The 7729-nt window shown below is 36.8% G+C and overlaps 1 long non-coding RNA gene across 1 annotated transcript; it reads right to left on the reverse strand.

Moving 5' to 3' along the window:
* LOC130992850 (uncharacterized) lies at positions 1-2910 on the reverse strand. The gene is made up of 3 exons (XR_009091441.1): positions 2649-2910; positions 448-848; positions 1-307 (listed from the first exon to the last, which is right to left on the reverse strand). It is a non-coding gene; the product is annotated as an uncharacterized LOC130992850 (long non-coding RNA).
* Positions 2911-7729: the final 4819 nt, after the last annotated feature.

Raw genomic sequence — 7729 nt, forward strand, 5'->3', positions numbered from 1 at the left:
TCATCTCAAAGACACAAATATTATCGATTTCATAAGTTCAAAAGTACAGGGATTCTCGACAAAGTTTACAAAGCGGACATAGTTAAATATTTACAAAGGTTTATAATTTACAGAGTCTCGCAGCAAAATGTGACCAGACTATATGTATAAAGACATATAGCCTGGAGTGTATTTCCTGATTAAGTTCAAAATATAAACATCCAACCTCAAAAGGCTACCGTATGAAGTAGAAATGCGATAAAGAAACAACGTCGTCCAAATTAAGTCCCCGCCAGCACCAGACCGATCTTCCTCCTCCTCGCTTATCCTGCACATTTAGAAATACATGCAGGGTTGAGTACAAAGTACTCAGTGGATATATGCCGAAAAACAAATGAAAGCTTGCTCTTAGAGCTATAAATTGAACTTGCCACATAAGCAATACACATGGATTTTGTTGGAAAGAACCTGAGTAAGCAGTTGTAAATCATAAGCGACTGCAGTCAAAATACTCAGCATGTATGTACCACATCTACAACTCATCATTAAAGCTACTGAGAAGTAGGCCTTCCTTTCAAGTACCGTGACCGGCCGACCCGATAAACGGCCACAGTCACCTCTGTGCACAAAATTCCGCTTGTGGCAGGACCGAATTCGTCTCGTCAGTAGAGGGTAACACACAAGTCATTATCAACAAAACTCGACAAGTCAATTAGTTTCAAGCATAACATTAACTCAAATCATAATCATAAATATCATATCATTTAAGAAAGCTCGTATAATATGTATACTCAAAATAATGCCCACCTGGCAAACTTAGCTTACTCTCGTAGTACTTGGGTGATCTTACTTCCGTCCTCTGCTCGTATCTTCAGATGTCACAACATCGGAGTGGCTCATGAGATAAGATAAATGAAACTAGTCAGGAACTCCCTTACTATGTATATCATTCTTATCTCAATGCTATCTCATCACTCATCTTTTATATATTCCAACTATCTCAATCTCCTAAGTATATACATATATCTTAAGAGATCACAAATCCTACTCTCGACTTGTCACTCAAGTAGGGCTAGACTAATAACAATCAAGCACATAGACATACATAGACACATAAGGCACATAGAAACACATATATAAGTTATCACATACAACCGTCATTCTACACTGTCTCAAACTAAAATCTTAATCTGTTTCACCTCAGACGTCTCCTGGGTTCGAGACCTATATCAATGAAAACCTTTTTGAGTCTAGTTTCATTTTAAAAAAAGTATGTTGAAAAACTCCAAGTGGTTGAAGAGATATGGCCGTTCTCCTACAATCTACCATATCCAGCAGTTTTGTGCAACTGAAAGTTTTGATTTTTGAAAAATAGTAATCATTATTGAAAAGGCTTGAAATTTGGTGGGTAGATATCTAACACAATAACCTCTTTATCATAAAAAGTTGGAAGGTAAAACGGTACAGAAAGCGACTGAAAAAGGTGTCTCTAGGGTTTGCTCTACAAACTTTTCGGTAGAAAGTCTCAGTTAGAGTTTTATATTTTAGAAAAATAGTAAACAAAGTCCAAATGACATGAAATTTGACGAGGGTATTCAAGACTCTCGTATATAATCACCATAAATATTTAAGACTTTTGGGTTACAAAAACCCATTGAAAACAGTAGGTCAGTGGCGTCTCAAAATAACTCCAAACTTGAATATAAAAGCAAAAACCTCAACTCCAAACTTCTTCAATGAAAAATTCTCAAGAATTCAAATAATTAAGATCTTATAACACCCAAGAACATAAATACAAGGTCAATCGACTCAAGACAAAACAAACTCAACTTCCCTTTATCAACATCATACTCGATTCTCAATCAATATTTTAAGAAATGATTCGTTTCATCTCTTATCACGTAAACATGCTCAAATGCTTCTCAAATAGCCATATATAATCACATCTACCTCATAACTTACACATTAGGAAATACTCCTCTTATTCATGCAAACTAAACTCAAGTAAAATCTCACATAGGCAACAATTAACCAACTTAATCATTTTTAAACGCTATTAGCATGCTCAAAATCATTTATCCTAAGCCAATTCACATAGTTAACACATTGACATGAAAATCCTAATTTTTGTTAAACTAAACTTTTTGAAAATCTACAAGCATGACTAGATAATTAATCCAACCTTAGATCTATCAATTTAGGTCACTTAATCACATATATCAACCATCAATTAGCAATTTAAATCATAGAGACACATATACCTAATTTTTATCAAACTAACCTTCATCAAAATTAACAATCCACTTCAAATCATCAATCCACTCCATCAATTATCATATTAGTCATCTCATAAGCTCATACTCATAATCAATTTATCATTCAAACCATAAACTCAAGAACTCCCAAATTTTAGATAAACTAACCTAAGTGAAAATTCATACCTCATGTCAAAGCTTCTCAATACGCATAGAAATCATCTCAATATAAATCAATAAACATGAATCTCACTCCAATTTAAGAAAAGGAAGATAAATTTTTCTGAAGGGAAAGACCCCAAATTTTCGAAAATTTTGAGGTAGAAATAGAGGGGTGTTTTTCTTGCTTCAATCATGCATATATACACATATATAACTCAAATACGATTGGATCTAAAGATATCTAACACTTACTCAAGGATTTTGAGAGAAGTAGAATTTCTTCACTCTAGACTCCAAGCTCTAATTCTTCCAAGATCTCTTGATTCAAGTGTATAAGGTGTTTTAGGGATTGGTTCAAAGGAGGTTACTCACATAGAATTGATTTAGGAAGCTTGAAGGTTTCATTAATGGTGATTCTTGCCGGGAGAAAGAGAGAGAGTGGCGTGAGGGAGAGGGTGGTGAGGGAGTGAGAGAGAATTTTATTTTGATCCTTTAGATCTTAAGAATATTAGCATTAAATGCTTTGTCCCCTAAACCATCAACACATAATTAATGCTCATTAAAATCCATCTAATCCACTTGCCACTTGATAATTAATCACATGGTATAAATATTAAAATAATAGTTGTGAGAGTAGCAATGTGTGTAGTGAAAATAAATCATGTAAAATCACTCATTAATAGAAACTATACTCTATACACTTATATGGCCAAAATAAAAATAATAACACTAAAAATTAGTGCACTTACTCCATCAACTTCACATCGTCTCAGGAAAATAAATCTTGAGAATTACTGTTAGAAAAATTCGTAATATACATATATTGGTACTTTACTGCTTCCCGATTAAAAAATAAATCTTGTTCGTTAAAATAATTTTAAAATAAATATCTCGTGCTATAAATCTCAAGAAAATCATAATCACTCAATCATAACTGCACACGTATCAATTAAGTCACATAACAGTCAAACAATTAATCTCACACAATTGTCACATCAAAATCAGTCAAGGTTTCACGTCAATTTACTCGTCTCGCGAGTCCGACTCTATCTCTATAGTAAGTCTCACTCACTCACCTCGGCTCTATCTCTAGCTAGGTATCCTCTTAACTTAACACTATAAATTGTCTAAAAAAACAATTAAGCTTTATTTATTGGAAACAGAAACTACATCCTCTCCTTAATTTAATCAGCATCTTTATCAAAAACTCATTCTATTAAAGACTCACCCACTAGTTCTATCATCAGCTTCTAAAATACTCACATCTCAAACTAAAAAAAATCCATCTCATCTTTAATAAGGTAATGCCAGTATCTCAATACTCTTAATAGAGAACTTAAAAATATGAGTAATAAAGAAACTGCGGGGTGTTACAGTTAGTTAGTGTTCCTTTTGGAACCCAGATCTGCTTCAGCACTCGGCGTGCCACTGCTCCTTTGTGGTTGACTGGTCGTCTGACTGAAGTTGAGATATCTTCAGTTGGCACATAAGCTCTTCTTGGTTGAGCGGCATTCTTCTTTAGAACCTCCTTCTTGTAGTAGTAAGGTCTTGTGTTAACTGGAGGTCTCCTTTGCTCAGCAGTGTATCTCCCTTGAGATACTGGAGTTGTTCTCGACTGATGACATCTTGACTGATAGTGTGGAGCATTGCACCGATATTGTCTAAATCGAGACTGATGGGGTCCCAGTCATATATTGTTTTGGTGGATATTGAGCTCAACTAGACTTATCATTGTCTTGTCTCCATGGCTGTTGCTCTTTTCTGAACTAAACTGGCTTCAGTTTCTGGTAACTCTTGTTCTTTCCCCTGGACTGATGATGAAGATTTTGATTCTTTGCTCCATTGTTTTGATGTTGTTTCAGACCTGAAGTTCCTTCCCCATATTTCAGCTGAAATCGGCTTTCCAGTCTTTTCAGGAGGATGTACTGATTGGGTGTCTCATTTGCTCGTCTGTAGCTTTGTGGAGGAGGAACATTCTTGTTCACCATCAGGTTTCTCTTGTGAACTTTTACTTGTCATAATCCCTGGGTTCTTCTGACGTGTCGTCGTTGTATGCTTCAGTTACATCCTGGATCATGACTCATTTCTCTTTTTCGGCTGCGGTCAACTTTCCTCCGATGCTTTCCACTAAAGCAGTTGATGGAAAGTTGTTCATCAGTGGAAACTCCATGCAGTTCTTGACTGCTTGCTCCAATTTGTAGTTGAGTCTCTTGATTTCGTGCGATGCCTTTTCACGTTCCGTTGTTGATTTGTTGAGCTCAATTTTAGTCTCAATCAATTGAGACTGGAGCTTCTTCTGTTTTGACTAAAGAGTGTGGACATTTGTCTTCAGTTGGTTGTTTTCCTTGATCAGTTCATCAAGACAATTCTCATCTGGATAGTAGAGCTTGTGTAACACCCCGTACTTTTCCTTATATTGGGAGATAGTGTCTTAACACTATTGAGAGTACTGAGATGTCGAGATGCGAGACTATTTTTTTTTTATGAGCAGATAAGACAGATTGTCTTTTAAATAGAGATATGAGTGGACAAACCAATGATAGAGTTAGAGTGAAGAGATTTGAGAAATGAGTTGGGATAGAAATGCTGATTGAATTGAGCTGAGATTTTATTTTATTTTCAACTACCGGGATTAGAGTTTCCGGATACCGAGTTATTAGAGAGATTGATTGTCCTATTAAGAAAATAGGAATAATGAGTTGGAAATAGAGTCAAGAAAGAAAGAGTGAGAACCTTGATGAAATGAGTCGGTCAGAGAGACGTTTAGTTTGTCTGTGTTTGCCTACTGCTTTGACGTGATATTATGTGAAATTACGTGACTGATTGATTATGTGATTTTGTTACGTATATCATTGTGAGCAAGTTATTATGATTTTTATTTGAGGACTTTAGCACTTGGAATTTTAATTAAGTTTCCAAAGCAAGTGCAGTTTATTTTTACCGAGAAATCGAATGATGCCGGTTTATGAAATTTTTTCCTAGCATAATATTTTTAAATTATTTTTCCTATGATGAGGAATATTATAATTGAGTGAGTGCACTAATATTAGTGCTATAATTATTTTATTTTGGGCACATGAATAATTATGCTATGGTATTTTATTAATGAGTAACATTTCCATGATTGTTAATATCATTATTCAATTACTACTCTCACACATGATTAATTTAATCCTTGGAGCATGTGACTAAATACCACAAATTGCCAAGTGGATTAGTGTATTTTTGTCACGACCGGACCTAATTAAGGATAACTAAGCCGGGAGACCGTGACCAAGGAAGGGAGATTAGAAGCTGGGATAGAAAGGGGCGTGAATAATTAATGGAGGGTCGGACTCAATCATTGACAGTGAAGGGGAAACATTTATAATATAACTTACGTTTAGCCACAACGATTCAAATAACTAGTAAGTTCGGATGGATCCGACTTAAATCAAAATGGCTTATTACTGAAGAATACGCAGCGGAAATTTATAAAGAATTGTTGTTTAATCATAAGGGCTCGAATAACTTGTACACTCGGATGAATCCGACTTGACTTAAAAGACATAAAACTCGGGAGTACGCAGCGGATTAACAAATCTGAACTACATGTATGGAGACATGTATCCAAGAGTTCATTTAATAAACTTATGACAAAAGCTCCACTCGTCACTTCATCTTCATCAGCCACTGCTCAACCTGCACATTTAGAAATATATGCAGGGCTGAGTACGAGAGTACTCAGTGGGCACGTATGCCTAAGTATAAAAATACATGCTTCATAAAACTGTAAATTGTCATGCCATCATAAACAGTACAGCAAGGGAGTTTTCGTGAAAAAGGCCCAAGCTTACTAAATTCTTTCGTGATACTTAAAGCTCGTCTGCAGACTAAGTTCTCTCGAAATCTATCATATCTGGAACTCTGTGCCGGAGAGGTGGCCACCTCTCACGGACACTTGACCGGCCAACCCGCTAGATGACTCACGGTCCCTCGTGTACACTAGTCAAGGCAGGATAGCTATCAACTGCTCAAGACCCGAATTCGATTACATCATTGGCAAAGCCAAAGCAGATAGATATCATACTTAAATTGAAACATTTTATGGCAAGACAATACTTGAAATAACTTTAACTCAAAGATTTTGTCATGAAATAGCTTGCTTGAACGTAACATTTAAACTCATTTGATATATATGAAAGTAATGCCCACCTGATAAGCAAACCTTTGTCATAACTTAGTGACTCCTAACTAGCTCTTACTCTTGCGCTTAACCTTTAATGTGAGAACATAAGGTCAAACCTTAGCTCGATGAAAATTCTCAAATAAATGAGAATGCGTAATGAATATGCATGACTCATATTCCCTTTTTATTACCGAGATAATACTTAGGGAAACTTTATCACTAGTCTTTGTTATTAAAAACAATTTAAACCAACTAGGTTTCGTCTTATTAAGTCAAGTAATTAACTATATTGATTCGTTCTCATTAGGGTGTTCTAAATTGCCACTTAAACATAAACTCCCTTCGTGAGTAACGGATAAGAAATGAAACTTAAACACCCTAAGTTCTTTCTCCCTCTATCTCACGTCTGCTCTGCCTTATTGTTCTCTGCTCTGGAAAGTCAGCTCTGGCTGTTTGGTCAGCTCTGGCGATTTTAGCTCTGGAAAGTCAGCTCTGGCCTTTAGGTCAGCTCTGGCGAATTTAGCTCTGGAAAGTCAGCTCTGGCCTCTGAAAGTCAACTCTGGCGATTTACTTGGAAGGTCAGCTCTGGCCTCCGAAAGTCAGCTCTGGTGTTTTGGCTCTGGAAAGTCAGCTCTGGCCTCCGAAAGTCAGCTCTGGTGACTTAGCTCTGGAACGTCAGCTCTGGCTTCTAAAGTCAGCTCTGGAGAGTTAGTTCTGACAGTTGAAGTCAGCTCTGGATGTTCGGCTTTGCTCTGGTCAGCTCTGCTCTGGCGTTTTCCAGCTCTGATCTGGAACTTCCAGCTATGCTCTGGTGTTTCCAGCTCTGCTCTGGAAATTTCAGCTCTGCTCTGGCATTTTCTAGCTCTGCTCTGGCATTTCCAGTTCTGCTCTGGTGTTTCCAGCTCTGCTCTGGCATTTCCAACTCTGCTCTGGCATTTTCTAGCTCTGCTCTGGCATTTTCTGTTCTGCTCTGGTATTTTCTGGGCAGAACGACGAGGGTTTCCAGTTTCCAAAACTAGGGTTCTTCGTCCTTTCTTTCCTCGATTCTCACTCGTACGTCGGCCCTAATCTATTCCTATGTGAGCATGCTATGCTTATTCAAGTTCATCTACGCTTAAAGCTAAAGTTCTCGTCGTTTAATCAAGGTTTCACGTCGTAGGTTCTA

This window comes from Salvia miltiorrhiza, chromosome 7 (genome assembly GCF_028751815.1).
Source record: "Salvia miltiorrhiza cultivar Shanhuang (shh) chromosome 7, IMPLAD_Smil_shh, whole genome shotgun sequence".
Lineage (NCBI taxonomy): Eukaryota > Viridiplantae > Streptophyta > Magnoliopsida > Lamiales > Lamiaceae > Salvia > Salvia miltiorrhiza.